Here is a 17,703-nt window from a genome sequence, read left to right on the forward strand (position 1 = left end):
TTATTTTTTATTCATAAATTTCAAATTTAATGCAAAGTCAAAACCTTTGCATAGAAACAATGGAGAGAATTGAAGTAATACGGAAATTGTATAAAACAAACCCCTACTCTCCATAAATGTGTCCTTCCAACTACGAAGGGGGTGGATTGGAAATAGAGGAGAATTAAACAGTAATTCCATTCCTAAGACTTCAGTATAGTCTACTATAACTGACAGGGAATACAGATGAAACAATTGGTTTTCTCCTGTCAATGAAATTTCTCAATTGCTCTGGAACAAAAAATATATATAATATTGTTCTCTAAATTTGACCACGCATTTATATAGATATCTTAGTAAGAAGAAGAAGGTCCCTAGGGCCTGAACCTCCTGGCACAGAGCCAGGAAGCCTCTCCTTCTTACTTGCGATGACCTAGCCAGAACGGGATAAATCCTGACTGAATGGCCAAGAAAATTTACATTCAAATTACAGATATAAGATTTCATTATAGCACTTAAATCACTTTGATTGAAAAAGGAAACTAATAGCATGGTCCTTTCAGCAATCTCAAGTGATGAGTCCATTAATTGGGCAAACTGGGAACAAACTGGTTTTAGTGGCAATGGTGTCAGCACATGACCCTTTTAAAATGCCCTCACTTCCGCACTAGAAGCAGGATTTCCATGCACAGGCACCCGCCCACTTAAAATTGAGCGCACATGTGAGTGGGGCCAGGCTATTTTATAACATGCACGCAAGCCAACAAACGCATGTACATGTGCGCCCCAAACCGCTTTGAAAGTTACCATTATATTTATCCAAAGAGGGCACCAATTTTCAAAAAGCTTAGGCTCCAACTTTTAAATTTAGGCCCCTAAATTGGCCTTTTGAAAATTAATTAGGGCTGAGTTCCCTAATTTGGGATCCTATTTTTATTAGGCTCCTAAATTTAAAAGTGAGTGGCTACAGGGATAGTTAGGAAAGGGAACTAGGCAACTAGTTCTAGACCTTAAATCTATGCACTGAGAGTTGTAACTTTTTGCCTCTTAAATTTATGTGAATTTTCCATTGTAAATTTAGAAGCCAATTTTCAAAGGGTTTAAGTACCTAACTTACTGCTTCACATAGGTGGTATTGCAGTAAACCTTTTGCATCCCATGAGACTTCCTATTTTGCAGCTTGTGGAGAGAGAGAGAGTGACTATCTATAAGGCCTTTATAGTAGAAATCTCATCTTTGTGAGACTTTCCTCACTCCAAATGACATTAAATCTTCACCAAGGTGTACTGGGCTGCTCATATATCTTAGTCTGTATGTAAAACTGGATCCTAAACCATCACCAACACGTCAGCTTGAGCTATTAGCTGGCCCTCCTTTAGACATATAAATAGTCGAATAGAGTGAAGGCCTCCCCAGAGGCTCCCTCTCTCCCCCCCCCCCCACCACCACCACCACCACCACCAAGGCCAGAAATAACCAAAATGCAATTCAAAAAAATTATTGTGAATTGTGTTATGGTCATTTTGGTCATATTGCACAGCTTAACACCAGGAAAAATGGTGTAGTTATTTCCGGTGTTAAAACCATGAAATATTGCCCTTCATTTTCATAAATCCCACCCAAACCAACCTAATCCTGCCCCTTCCCAAAATTTGTATTTGCACCATGTGATAGTGCTATTATCGCATGCATTAATGCCATAATGCATTTTGATGAATGACCCTATTTGAGACTTATGCAGCTAAATTGGTCCTTATGAAAATTTACTAGGATAAAAATTCTAAATGTAGGACCTAAAAAATAGAAGGAGAACAAAGTTAGGAGCTTAGCACTCATTTTCAGAACTAGGCACCTAATTCATGGACCTAAACCTAGGCAAATGAATAGCAGCCCTAAATTTATGAGTTTACAGATTAATTTTCAAAGGTGTTTTGCTTGTAAATGTAACTACTAGTATAGCAATTTTCAAAAGCCATTAATGCATAAAAATGCACTTATGTGTATAGAACCAATGGCAATTCAATGGCACATACTGTACAAATGTCAAAAGCCCACTTACACAGGTAACGTGCATTTACATGTGTAAAACCCAATTTTACGCATGTAGATGTTTTTCAATATTAGGCCCACAACTTTTAACCCCCTAAATTTATGTGCATTTTCAGCTGAAAACCTAAGGTGAATTTTAAAAGCCCTGTGTGTGCCAAAGCTGGGAGATACGTGCAAAAGTCAGGCCAGTGCGCACCACGTGGATTTTAAAAGGCTCATGACTGCACGCGTAACTCCCAGTACATGCACAAAACGTTTTTTTTAAAAAATGGGACAGGGCATGGGCATGGTCTTGGCAAAGCATGGGCATTCCTGGATTTTTGAATGAAACCAGTGCATAATTTTACTTCTGCTATGAATGGCGTTTAAATCATGCAGGGTTGGGCTAACAGGTAAAAAGAAGGCTATTTAACTGGGGGGGGGGGGTTAGAAAGTCCTGTCCTTTACCTGGGTGAACTGGCAATGAACTGGGGAAACTGGTAATTGCAGCAGCACGTGTATCTACTAAAATTCCCCCACTTATGCAGTAGAGACGGCATTTGCACATACATTTTATTTATTTATTTATTTATTTTTAGTTTTTATATTCCGATCTTCCTACATTAAATGCAAATCAAACCGGTTTACAATGAACAAAAATAACTAGCCTGTAGGCATTACATGGAACAATTAACATGTATGAAACCTTAAGTAACAAAGTCAGAGAAAAGGATAACCAAGTAAACAATTTGGTTTATACATGCGAGTATCTATAATAAATTGTGTGCACCTGTACATGCATACAGCCTATTTTATGCCATGTACGCATAAATGCGTGCAGGTTATAAAATGGGCATGTCCATTGGCATGAGATGGCATGTGCGCCTGTGCAGCTGTTTAAAGGTTACCTCCCTGGCACCTAGAGTTTGCAAAAAATTGGTACCTAACTGATCATATCATTCTTCAAAATGCGTTATGACGTTAACATGTGCATTAACGTGTTAACACAGGCGAAAAAATGCTGTAGCGCACAACACGGATGCAAATTTTTTTGGGGGTGTGAAATCAGGAAGGGGTTTTGGGCAGGAATTAGTTCAATTAGAGGACATATCCCACCGTGCGATAGCATAACACATGTTATAGCCATTTCAGGCATATCGTATAGCTTAACGCCATGTGATATGCCAGAAATGGCCATAATGCAATTTGCAATACATTTTTGGAATTGCATTTTGGCCATTTCTGGGCTTGGGGAGAGAGGAAGAGAAAAGGGGAGGGGAGGGGAGAGGGAGAGAGAGCCTCTGGGGAGGGTCTCACTGTGTGCACCTATTTAAATCTCTATAGGTGGGCCACAACCTAATAGATTGAGGTGAGGTTAGTGGTTGGGTTAGGGGCAAGTTTCGCATGTAGAGTGAGATGTACGAACAGCACAGTACACCTTGGAGAAGATTTGGCATCTCCTATAGAGATTTAAAATACTTAACTACTATGAAGGCCTTGTACATAATCTCTCTCTCTTTCTCTCTCCTGCATGGTGTGGTAACTCCAAAATTTCCCTAAACACCCCCCCTTTTGTTAGCACAGGTGCTATCACTGTGTTATTAAGACTTTTTGATGAATCCAGGGGTTAGGCACCTAAGTTGTGGAGGGATGGAGAGAGAAGATCACAGATCAGTTCAGACCTGTGACAGCACAGTGAGCTGGTACAAATGGGCAGACAGGGTGGAATGAATGGCTTTTTTTCTCGAAATATCTTCTGTTTCCCTGGGAGATTGATGCAATACAGAAAACACATCACTCATAAATCTTGCCAAAGCTGGCAGAGGTTTATTCCCATTTCTCTTAGACTTGACAGAGTTCCATGTGACTTTTTTCTTTCATATAAAGGAGTTTTCTTAGATGTTTATATGTTTCTCAATTCAATCTTGTTTGCTGTTCCTGAAAGTGGATCCCATGCACTGAGGTATTGTTTACCATGAGATCTGTTGCACTGGAGGTGGACTCTTGGCCTGGTGCAGGATTGGTACGGCCCTCCAGTCAGACCCGGAGAGCACCTGCCACCAGGAGGTAGAGCACAGGAGGAGACAGAGGCTAGCTGGAGCTTTGGCAATAGCAACCCATGGTTCACTCAGGTTGAGCCCTTGGTTACCTGGGCCACCTGGTCTTAGGTGGGCCTCGCAGGATCTCCTGGAGAGGAAGTGTAGAGGAGTACCCACCACGAACAAGGGTGGGCGGTCAAGGTCCACACCAGAATGTCTAGCAGTCACAGGAGGCCAGAACAGAGAGTCCGAATGGATAGTGAGGATCAAGGCCAGAGTAGAAGATCAGACTGGTCAGCCGAAGCAGGGGTCAGTACCTGTAGTCACTCAGGAAGTAGTCAGAGTCCAGGCAGAGGTCGGTTCCAGGCAGCGGTCAAGAGTAGTCAGTGTTCAGGCAGAGGTCAGTTCCAGGCAGCGATCAAGAATAGTCAGTGTTCAGGCAGAGGTCAGGTCCAGGCAGCAATCAAGAATAGTCAGTGTTCAGGCAGAGGTCAGGTCCAGGCAGCAATCAAGAATAGTCAGGAGCAAGCAATGGTCAGTACCGTGAAATCAGTCCGGAGAGTGCCAACAAGGATGGAGAGATGAAGGAACAGAAGACGCTGGAACAGGAGACACAGGAGACGCTGGAACAGGAAAGTTGGAACAAGAGACACTGGTACAGGAAATGCTGGAAGGCAAACTAGACACACCGGAGTGTACGACCCGATTGCCAAGGCAATGAGCTAGGGCTAGAGCTGCTGTTTAAATATCCTGCTCAAGTGACCTCAGACTCGGGCGCCACCCAAGGTTTTCCCACGCTTGGCCCTTTAACTTGAGGAGAGCTCCGCGCACGTGTGCTAGGGGGCGGGACCGACACCGAGGAGGACGCCGAGCCCTGGCGCGAGGACAGCTGCGATGAGGAATGCTGCGAAGGAGCCGGGGACGCCCGTGGATGCTGCGGCCGACCAGCGCAGGGACTCAGGGCAGAGCTGGTGGATGGTCGGGCCAGGTGAGCAAGACCGGTCGTGGAGCGGACTCGGCCGGGAAGTGCAACAAGATCCAAATTCAGTAGGTTGGGTAGTGGACAAGTTATCCAGCTAAAGTTAGCTGGATAACTTGTCCTGTATATTCAGTGGGATAAATATTCCGCTGAATAAACAAGCCTAAAATTAACCGACTACCTGTACATCATTGCGTATTAAATAAGATACTACAAAATAATAGAATTCTGTTTATGTTATCAGCATTGAAATTGTTATCTTAGTTTTTCTTTGCATTTTATATTTTGCTAGTTTGCATCCTTCTGTTCTTCAGTAGTAAAGTTTAGCAGGTTCTTTGCTGAATGTTGCTCATTAAGAATTAATTTGTTTCTATCCATGTGAAACTCCAGCATCTGTTTCTAATTCACAGCAACTTCTAGTTTTTCTATCAAAATACTGTGTATTCTGATGCTATAAGAATAAAATTTAGAATTCAAAAGTGTAAGTATAAAGCACATTTATAGTGAAAGAATTAAAATGCTGTTTGCAAGCTAAGTTTCTGTATTCATGTGCATTGTAATACATTGTGAAGAAAACAGAAACATTAATATACAAACCAAAGGACAAATTATGCATACATATTAGATTGTGCTAAATTGTCCCTAAAAGACTTTTGAATGACCTTAGCATGTCGCTAGCATACAAAAAGGCAAAACAATTTCATACATAACACTAGCATAACAAGAAACATGAAACACTTTCAAAGTGGCAGAATATATTTGCATGTAGTTTAAATAAAGGAGGTTCAAATCTAATCTTCACTGGTAATATCAAATTAAAGAGCTGAATGAGCTGAAAAATAACTGCTGCCACTTGGCACTACAGTATCTGTACTAGTGGGAAGCAAATAAGCTAACCTAAAAATGTACCTGCACAGTAAAGACCAATCTTCTGGCAATTAACTAGAATGGTTTACAAATTAATTAAAGAAAATCCATCCTCTTATGACTAGAAAATGAGAATAACCACTACATCCAACCATCTAATGGACCACTATTATGGTATGTTATTTTATTTTTTTTAAAAAGGATAAATTAACTCCTGGCTTTTTAAATCTTTTTATGGTAGAATCACTATAGTGAGAGTAGTTGACTGTGACATTTCATATCTGATGGACCAGAAATGATTTATTATTGCTTTACTTGATTCCTGAAATTTGTGAAATAAGTACATTTTTATAATGGTTTCTGCAAATTATTTAACAGCATATATATACAGGGCCAGTGCAAGGTTATTAGGCACCCTAGGTGAACCTCCTACCTTACGCCCACCCCTTCCCCGTTGCGTCGCCCATCCCCCCCCCCCCCCCATCATGCCACCCCCCTACTCGGTTGGGTGAAGACAGACAGGTCGCTCGTCGGTAAGACAGACGCTGCGGCGGCGGCGGTAGTAGCAACTCAGCAGCTGCCAGCAGGATATTTCACCGACGACCGATGAGCGACCCGGTAGTCAGGTCGGGTGAGGACGTTGGTCATTGGCTCGTTGGTCATTGGAGAAATATGCCGGCAGCTGCTGTCTCTGGCACCCTGGCGCCCTAGGCCCCCGCCTAGATCACCTAATGCTTCCGCCGGCCCTGCATATATACCAATAAAGTCAGTAGTAAAATGCATTACAATCGTTTCTTTCAATGGGGAGTTCTAGTGAGGTTATGATGCTAAAGTCTCGTGAATGATAGTTTAAAAAAGGAGAGAAGAGTCCCCCTTTTCTTCCTTTTCCTTCTTATTCTTTTTTTTTTTTTGAAGAGACTCTCAGTTACAGATTGGTAGAGTTGATAAAAGAGCATAATATTTCAGTAATCAGAATAGGGGCATGTTGATTTTGGGGTTCCAACTCTCTTTTAGTATTGTTGGCATTGCAAGGGGGTGGATTTTCTTTCATTAATTTGTAAATGATTCTAGTTAATTGCCAGAAGATTGGTCTTTACTGTGCAGGTACATTTTTAGGTTAGCTTATTTGCTCCCCACTAGTACAGATACTGTAGTTGATAGTGCCAAGTGACAGCAGTTATTTTTCAGCTCATTCAGATCTTTAATATACAGGATATAGCTGACTCTTTCCATGCATGTAAAGGCGAATTTTAGAAGCCTGACGCACCAAAACTGGGAGATACGCAAATATGTTGGGCCAGTGCATGCTGAGCATATTTTAAAAGCCGCCTGAGTATACGGGTTCCTCCAGCTACGCACACAAGTGAAAGGTTCTGAAAAAGGGGCGGGGAATGGTCCGAGTAGAGAATGGACATTCCTAGAATTCACCTTGAAATTTGTGCGAAAATACATGTACAGTTGTGCACTGGGATTCCTGGCCACATAACTTTACGTAAGTTATAAAACAAACAAACAAAAAAAAAAAACTAAACACATCAGTGAGGTTTTAAGGGTCAGAGTTAACAGGGGAGCAGGGATGCTATTAAACTGGGGGGGGGGGGGGGGGGGGGGGGGGGGTTGGAAGTCCTATTCCTTACTGGTTGAACTGGGAATGAACTGGTAAAACTGGTAATGGCAGCACACATATCTTTTAAAATCTCCCCACTTAAGTGGTAGAATCGGTATTTGTGCACATAGGCATGCATCCACTTAAAATTGTGCACATATGTGCGTGCATTCAGGCTATTTTATAACATGCACACATATACATGCATATGTTATAAAATGACCGCGTCCCTGGGTGTGAGCCATCCACATGCCTGTTTTAAGGTTACCTTCATATTCTTTTTATTGCTGGTTCCTTACAGACATATTGCAGATGAAGAAGAAAACAGGAGTCTCATTTATTAACTTGAAGAGCAATTCTGCATGATAAGTAGTTAGGTTATGCAATAGTGTCATTAAAATAGACAGCACTGGCTCTGTATCAACATACTGTGGAAAAACAATACTGTTCTGCTACTTCCAGTAGCAGTAGTGGTGGTGGCAGAAGTCACCTAGCTTGTGTGATACTAGGTAGAGAGTACATTGTAGAAAACCATTCTTCTTGTATCTTTATTCGATTCAAACAGCAGAAAATCTTCAGTGATGTCAACTTTGCTGTTTATACCTCCTACTGTGTATGTAAATCTGCACCAAGTTAAAAGTGCCCTCTTTTATAGTGGGATAAATAGTTGTGACATGTTGGTCTCTACAGAGTCTCACTCACTCTCTCTCCCTCTCCCCTCCCCCTCCCCATGGCATGTGCGATTAAAACCTTTTTGCTGTGACACCTCTGTCGTGGATTAATCAGCATATGAAGCGAAAATTAGCGCAGGTGCAATAAATTTATTATACCTTGTGGAAATTGCCTATGTAATGCGGGAGCAGGGAAATGAGCCTAGCCACGCCCCTTTTTTATCGCAGGCACTATTTCTGCTATAAATATAGCATTTTTATAAATCTAGTGGAGAGTTTGGTGCCCATGAGACAGAGCATGTTCACAAGCCTCTGTAGTGGCTCTGCCTCCAACACAGATGTCCTTTCTGAACAAGCAGCCTGTGCACAAGGAGTGGCCAGGACCACTGAGGGATACTGGCTCACGGATCCCATGCTCTGTTACTGCCGCCACTATAAGAAGATTCAGCTTGATTTAATGGGACTATTTGGCAAGCTATTGCTCTAACTAGGACACTTGGGCATGATGGCTTGAGGTGAAAGGGTGCCCAGATCTATTTCTCGGGTCTTGAGCCAGTATATCCAGTACCTCAAACATCAAGAGAAAAAAGACAATATGACTAAGCATCTTCCCATTAGACCAAGTCAAAATATTCTGAAAGGTTTCTCTCATTTTGGGGCCTATTTACTAAAGTGAATAAAGTGTATTTATTGCATGTTTTTAATGCAAGTAATTGCATCATGTATAGAAGGTTCTCTGTATTTACCTCTACAGGCTGCAATTTGTGTTACTGCATATTATTGAATAGGGGTGTGCATTCGTTTTCGACATATTGGCAATCCGCAACGTATATGTCCCTATTTGTTATATTTGTGGGGAAGCAAAATGTATCGCGACTCCCCACGAATATAACTTATCATCCGTTTCATCTGTTGCACGGCACAAGGCGCGCACGTGCACTTTTCTTCTCAGCCATTTGCGATCGGAGGACGCAATTTCGGTGTATCCACTATCCAGAGCCAAAAACCAGCCCTTTCCTGTAAGTCATCAGTGACTCACAGGAAAGGGTCGGACAGGTTGGCACGGATACCGGAATGCAGAGTATCAGTGATAACATTTTGTGAAATGCACTGAATGCAGCCAATCGCGCTGTCATTCAGTGCTCGGTGACGATTTTCCTGATGATCCAGCACTATATATATACTTAAGCACGTGGCATGCCACACACTTTCTTTGCAGGGGTGGTGTGGGGAGGTGGTCTCTGTGGAAGCTGGCTGCACTCAGAGCTAGTCTGAGTTCAGAAATCTCTATTGAATTGCTAGATAGGCTAGTTTGTAGGGAAAAAAAAGCTATCTATTCTTTATTTGGCTACAGTGCATGTGCCAGCTAGCCCTGTTTGTTTTTAAGCAGTTTATTTAGGTGATCTGAGACGGTCTCTCTGTGCCAGGGAGAGAAGCTGCTAGCAATGCCATTTTGTTTCATTCACCCTCTGGGCTAGGCTGCAAGAAAGCACCATTTGGGTGCTGTGGCTGGGAGAGATATATTCAATTTTGCTAGAATCTCCATTGGAAAATATATTTCATCGATTTTCCTGCTGTGCCAACAATTCCAGCTTTTTTAAACTGAGTTTGTTTAATTCAACTCACTCAGTCTCTCTGTGCACTGGGCTTCAGTGGGCTGGCAGTTTAGCAGACTGAACTTTATTATTGGGACAGTCTGTGCAGTGAAATCCCTAGTCTGCCTCTTTTGTGCTTACAAACAAGCTGTATGTGTGCACTCCACACACGTTACATTAGTGCATAGCAAGGCACTATGACAGTGGGCAGTGGGCAGTTTAACAGACTGAACTTTATTATTGGGACAGTCTGTGCAGTGAAATCCCCAGTCTGCCTCTTTTGTGCTTACAAGCAAGCTGAGTGTGAGTGAGCATACCACACACGTTACATTAGTGCATAGCAAGGCACTGTGACAGTGGGCAGCCAGTAGGCACTAGGCAGTGATATTAAATCCATAATGTCAGGGAAAGCTAGATGTAGTTGAGTGATTGGGATTGGCAGAGGAGGCACTTCAATAGGCACTTGTGCCACTCCCCCATTAAAGTTAAAAAGGGACCTGTCGCAATCTAAACTCTTTGAAGGGGCAGGCAGTTCCATCCAGAAAAAAAAATGAAATCTGACCATGATGCATTGCCATCGCCACCACCTGTTTCTGACCCTGTAGTTTTGGAGGTGAGGGAAGGGGAGGCTGAGTCATGCCAGACAAAATGTCGACACCCAAAAGCAGAAGGGGGATAGAAGTCTCGACTTAGCATTGACAATGTAGCGCAGTCACTGTTTGCTTCTGTTTCAGATGAAGAATCATCTTGGGTGGGATTCTCATCAGAAATGGAAGAAGTAATAGCTGATGAAGCTTTAAGAGGATCAGTTAGTCCTGTCTTAGCCTCCACTTCAATGCAGCACAGGAGAGATAAAACTGATGATGAGGAGGAGGAAGAGCAGTCAGCTCAGGCACAGAGTGTGACTGAGGCCCCTGGCATTGCTTCTCCAGTGCCAGCATCGACCCCCAAGGCTTTAGAGAAGGGAGGATCACAAAAGACATCTGGAATCTAGAGCCACTTTAAAGTGACGGATGAACTGTGTTTTGCTTGGTGTAATTACTGTGGCAGGGATATTAGCAGAGGCAAGCAAATGGGACATCTATCTAATTTTGGCATGACGCATCATATGAAGAGGCAACACCCAACAAGAGTACTGCCATCTGGGGATGGTGGCAGTACCAGTCAGGGGACCCCTTCCAAGCAGCGAAAAGTGGTTCAAAAGCAGCAGAGTCAGCCCACGCCCTCATCTCCTTCTGGCAGTCAGGTGGCAGGCCAGCAACCCCCTGACATGTAGCAGAAGCGACAACCCACCATGGAGGAAATGGAGTGGAGTGCAGTAATGCTATCCCAGGGTAGGAAGCAGGCAGCCTCAAAAGTTGTAACCAGGAGCATTGGAGAAATGATTGCCCTTGATAACCAGCCCTTGCAGTTAGTGGAGAATGTGGGTTTCAAGTGTTTTCTGAAGGTCGTAGTTCCAAATTACAAAGCCCCCTCCAGAACCACATTTAGCAGAAAGGTCATCCCTAGCCTGTATAAGCAGTGTCGCAGTCGCATGCAAGCGCTGCTAGCTAAGGAAGAGGGGAGAGTGCATTTCACCTGCAATATCTGGACCACCATGAATGCTGCACACTCTTACCTCTCTCTGACAGCACACTGGTGGGACATGGCTGACGCACGGGCAGGCACCCGACAGACCAGGCCTATACCACAGCCCATATTCTAGCATGCATCAGACAGATGCTAGAGGGCTGGCAACTAGGGATGTGAATTGTTTTTTGACGATTTAAAAAAATCATCCGATATTTTTTAAATTGTCAAAAATCGGTACAGTGCGCGATACAATAGAAATTTTCATGATTTATGGTGAAAAATCGTTACTTCCGTTAGTGTCCACTAATGGGAGTTATTTGGGGAGAGGGCGGAAAAACCGGAACACCAAAACAACCCCTAAACCCACCCGACCCTACAAAACTAATCCCTTACCTTCCCCCCCCCCCCCCGAACCCCCCCAAAACCTTTTACAAGTACCTGGTGGTCCAGTGGGGGCGCGGGGACCGATCTCCTGCTCTCGGGCCATCGGCGCCATTTTCGCTGCCACTCAAAAATGGCGCCGAAGGCCCAATTAAAAAAAAAAACCCACCCGACCCTTTAAAGATGACCCCTTAGCTTCTTCCACCTTCCCGATCCCACCAAAACATTTTTAAATTACCTGGTGCTCTAGTGGTGGTCCCGGGAGCGATCTCCCGTTCTCGGGCCGTCGGCTGCCAATCATAAAGATGGCACCGATGGCCCTTTGCCTTTACCATGTGACAGGGTATCCGTGCCATTGGCTGGCCCCTGTCACATGGTAGGAGCACTGGCTGGCCGGCGCCATCTTTAAAGATGGCCGCCACCATTGTAAAGATGGCCGCCACCATCTTTAAAGATGGCACCGCCACCATTGTAAAGATGGCCGCCGCCATCTTTAAAGATGGCACCGGCCATCCAGTGCTCCTACCATGTGACAGGGGCCGGTCAATGGCACGGATACCCTGTCACATGGTAAGGGCAAAGGGCCATCGGTGCCATCTTTATGAGTGGCAGCCGACGGCCCGAGAACGGGAGATCGCTCCAGGGACAACCACTAGAGCACCAGGTAATTTAAAAATGTTTTGGGGGGATCGGGAGGGTGGGAGAAGTTAAGGGGTCATCTTTAAAGGGTCGGGTGAGTTTTCTTTTAATCGGGCCATCGGCGCCATTTTTGAGTGGCAGTCAACATGGCGCCGATGGCTCGAGAGCGGGACATCGGTCCCAGCGCCCCCACTGGACCACCAGGTACTCGTAAAAAGTTTGGGGGGGGTTCAGGGGGGTGGGGGAAGGTAAGGGATCAATTTTAAACGGTCAGGCCTCACTAAAATAAAATTAACGATGTGAATCGGAACCGATTCCGATTCACATCTCCAGCGATCAGATTTTTTTCTCCCTCCAGCCGAACCTGATCGTTAAGACGATCGGGCACACGATTCACATCTCTACTGGCAACTACACCAGAGAGACAGGAATCCTCAGGCAGGGTTCTTTGTCACAGACAATGGTGCAAACATGGTTAGGGCAATAAACAACAGGCACTTTAAGAACATCCGATGTTTTGCACACACTCTGCACCTGGTAGTGAAGTCAGCTCTGGGGCTGGATTCCAATGACAAAGAGAATGAATACCTGCATAGGCTAATACAGAAGTGCAGGAACATAGCAGCACACTTGCACAGAAGTGTGAAGACTGGGCAGGTTCTCCGACAAAAACAGACTGATTTGGAGATGCCTCACAAGAGTCTCATTCAAGACTTTGCCACCCAGTGGAATTCCACCTTTATGATGCTCGCGAGGTTAGTGGAGCTGCAGACACCCCTTCATGAACTTTCTGGTACAATGGACATAGGTGTGCAGAATCCCCTAGGGCATCATGATTGATTAGTCATGAGCTAGCTGGTAAAAATCCTGCAGCCCTTCAAGGATGTTACGGAGGAGCTGAGTTCCAGAAGTGCCACCTTGGTTGACATCATCCCTATAGTTAATCACCTGGATGAACATTTGGAGGCCTTTAAACAGGAAGAGGGAATGACAGTTGAGGTGCTGCATTGTCTGGACGTTTTGCAGCAGCAGGTGGAAGACAGATTAAGGCCTTTAACAGAACAGAACACATACATGCTCGCCACAGTCTGAAAGGGAAATTCGCCCCCAGTACGATTGTCTCTTATTGGTGAAGGACCTGCTGTTAGCAAAAGTCCGTGAACAGGAGCGCCATAGGCAGAGACAGATTAGGGTTGAAGCAGAGGTGGAAACAGCGGGCACTTCAGAGAGTTGTGCTGCTAGCCCAAGCAGGAGCAGCACTCTGTCAGCGACAGATAGTACCTCCTCCTCCACTTCAGAACGCCAAAGGCATGTTGCCCATAAAGATTCATCTGTTGTGCGATGGGCAAGAGAGAAAGCAGCTGGCATGAGTGACTCTCAGTCCACCCAAGCGAAGGAGACACCAGCACAGCTGTCAGTGACACGGTTCTCTCAGAGCCGACAGAGAACATGCAGACAGACCCGCTGGCATATTGGGCACACAAGTCCACTGTCTGGCCACACCTAGCCAAAGTGGCTCAGCGATATCTGTCATGTCCACCAACCAGTGTGCCCAGTGAACGTGTCTTTTCAATGACAAGGGATATCATGAGCCCTCACTGCTCAAGGCTGGCACCAGAGTTGATGGAAATGCTAGTGTTTTTGAAAGTAAACCTGCCTTTGCTTGGGTTTCCAAATTTTCCCTGTGAATGGCAAGATGAATAAAAGCAATTGAAAGCCTTGCAGCAGCTCCAATTGCCTCCTATGCTCAAGATAATATAAGCACTGAAGCACATGTACCTGACCTGAAACACTGCCCAGGCCGTACATCCCTACAAGGGCCTGACCTGAAATGCTGTGCCTGTCCGTCCACTGTCCAGGCCTTATGTCCCTACAAGGGTTTGACCTCAGTCCTCGACTGCTGTGCCTGTCTGTCCAGGCCTTATGTCCCTAGGTGGGATTGACTCTGTCCTGTATTGCTGTGCCTGTCTGTCCAAGCCTTATGTCCCTATGTGGGCTTGACCTCTGTCTTTGACTGCTGTGCCTGTCCGTCCAGGATTTATGTCCCTAGGTGGGATTGACTCTGTCCTGTATTGCTGTGCCAGTCTGTCCAGGCCTTATGTCCCTAGGTGGGATTGACTCTGTCCTGTATTGCTGTGCTTGTACATCCAGGCCTTATGTTCCTAGGTGGGATTGACTCTGTCCTTGATTGCCATGCCTGTCCATCCAGGCCTTATGTCCTTAAGTTGGATTGACTCTGTCCTATATTGCTGTGCCTGTCCGTCAAGGCCTTATGTCCCTAGGTGGGGTTGACCTCTGTCCTCGACTGCTGTGCCTGTCTGTCCAGGCCTTATGTCCCTAGGGGGGATTCACCTCTGTCCTAGACTGCTGTGCCTGTTCGTCCAGGCCTTATATCCCTAGGTGGGATTGACTCTGTCCTCGATTGCCATGCCTGTCCATCCAGACCTTATGTCCTAAGTGGGATTGACTCTGTCCTGTATTGCTGAGCCTGTCCGTCCAGGCCTTATGTCCTAGGTGGGATTCACCTCTGTCCTTGACTGCTGTGCCTGTTCATCCAGGCCTTTGTCTCTAGGTAGGATTCACCTCTGTCCTCGACTGCTGTGCCTGTTCGTCCAGGTCTTATGTCCAGTCTTAATGACTGAACCCTCATTGCAAAGGGAAAGCTTAGTCTCTGGCAATTCAAACTAATAATCCTTCACAGCATGGATCCTTAAATAAAACAGTTTTCTTTAGTTTCAGGGCAGAGAAGAGAAGTTCCTCCATCTTGCTTATGAAGTCATGATCTGTTTGCAAATGCTTAAATTCTAACAATTTGTACCATTATACACTCTATAGGCCAACCCATTCCAGGGAGCCCTTTCCTGCTCAAAGGAACAGGAACTCTCCCCATTGTTGCAGCCTATCTCTTACCACCTGTTGACCCATGTTCAGAACAAGAAAAGACCTCCAAGGTACTTAGACTGTGGCAAACACAACACAGTGAGACCATGCTCACAGTGAGACCCTACTCCAGGTCGCCACGCTTTGAAGGCTCGTGCTCCACTCTAGGGGCCAACCCATTCCGGGGAGCCCTTTCCTGCACCAAGGAAAGGGAACTCTCCCCGGGTGTTGCCAGCTTGTATCTACCCTCTGCCTCTGTGCCTTGCTGCCATACACCAGATGACTCACTCAACTCCTTGTGATGTTCTGGCCACTATCATGGTTGCTCAGTGTGTTTGTGCTAGTCTTTCTGCTTGCTATGTTCCTCCTTCATTGTGCTGTAGGATGTCGATGCCACTTGTCTTGCCGCTTTTCCTGTCGTGCTGCCTTCGAGGGTTCATGAATCTGTTATTGGTGCTCTCTTTTGAAGCTGTGGTGTGTTTTTGATACTCTTGCTGCTGCTTTGTGCCTCTATTAAAGCACTATTCTTGCCACTCCTGGTACCCCTTTGCCCCTTTAAAGTACCTTAGGCTATTCATGCCACTTTGGTGCCACTTTGCCACAGTCTAAGTACCTTGGAGCTCTTTTGTTGTTCTGATGATTGCTCCCCAGGAGTTTCATCAAAATTGATAATAAAACCCCAATTCTGCAGCCAAAAATAGGTTGCAAATACTTCCCCTATTGACTTTATTGGGAACCAGAAAACGAATGCACGTATCAATTTATCAGGGTGCCATTGAACGAATGCAACGTATCTGGGCCTTGACGAATACATATCCCGAATCCAACGAATACTTTTTGGCTATCCCTATTATTGAACAATATTAATGAATAGGCTCTTTGTCAATAATGGAAACTGAGCAAATTACATGCATTATAGCATTACATCGGTGAGTAAATAGACTATACATTATTCTCTAAAGACTTTACTCCCTTATGCAAATAGCTTATTAAGGTGAAGCAATTTACATATTAAAAATGGATGTCACTGCATGCTTTTAATGCAAAAATATTGACACCTCTAGAAATTGGGGATAAACTTTATATTAAATATCAGGGTCATTTTTCAAAATGCGTTAGGGAATTATCGCAGGTGTTAGGGCCCTAATGCCCACAATAATGCCATAACACATGTGATAAATAACTCATCACGAGATGCGTATGAAAATTATAAAAATGTAGTCAAAAGGGAGGAGTTTGGGTGGAGTTTATGAAAATGAGAGGTGTTTAACATTGTGTGTGATAGCATAGCACATGCTATTGCAGGATTTAACACAAAAATAACTACACTTTTTTCCTTGTGTTATACCTGCAATAACTATGCATTACGGCCAAAACAGGATTTCGGACAGAGAGAGAGAGAGAGAGAGAGAGAGCACCTCTGGCAGGGCACACATATTAGACAACTTTTTATACCACTATAAGAGAGGCCATTCTGAATTTGGTGTGAACTTTTGGTGGTGTCCGAGGTGTTGGGGGGCAATTATACATGCACAGACAGAGGTACAAACAGCACAGTAAACATCAGTGATGATTTTATGTGATTTGGAGTGATGACAAGTACACAAAGATGAGTTTATACATTGTACTCTTGAGCTAGCTTGATGAAGAAATCTTCACTGATGTCTTCTGTGCTGTTCGTACCTCTGACTGTGCATGTAAAACTGCCCCATAAAACCACCAAAACCTTATCCTGAGTTACTAGTTGTCCCTCTTACAGTGGTATAAACAGTTTAGTTATATGAAGAGTGTCTCTCTCTCTCTCTCTCTCTCTCTCTCTCTAGCCAGCAGCAGCCCAAAATGTGATAAAAGCACTTCTCAGTTTGAAATGTGAAAATATTGCGGGTATGATAAATTTAATGTATGTTGTGGTAAAATAGCCATGCAATGTGGTATTACCCTAACCATGCCCCTTTTCTATTGCGGGCACTATTCTCATGAAATTTATAGCAAAATGATGAATCTAGGTCTATATTACTTCATTTATTTATTTATTTATTGACATGTATGAATCGCTTTCCTAATTTTACAATAAAATCACTCAAAGCAATAAACATAACAATTACAAATACTACACAAATCCAGCAAACATACTATAATTAAAATGAAAATTTTAAAAATACATTAAAATAAAATAAAATAAATTTTAAAATGTTATTATTCCATAGTTTCTTATACTCCTCTTCAGTTGCTGACATTAGATCTATTTGAACCCAAATCAGACATCATCAGCCAGGTCTTTATGATGAAACTGCATCAGATCTAATTCTTCTCTATTTGACAATGGAAGAGCATTCCATAACTTTGAAATCACCATACTAATTTATTTTGCATCCTAACATGGCAGAACGATTTAATAGACACAATTATTCTGTGAAGCTCATTTAAACAGGAGCTTAAAAAATGAGTACTTGGGTATGATAACTTA

This window comes from Rhinatrema bivittatum, chromosome 9, assembly GCF_901001135.1.
Source record: "Rhinatrema bivittatum chromosome 9, aRhiBiv1.1, whole genome shotgun sequence".
Lineage (NCBI taxonomy): Eukaryota > Metazoa > Chordata > Amphibia > Gymnophiona > Rhinatrematidae > Rhinatrema > Rhinatrema bivittatum.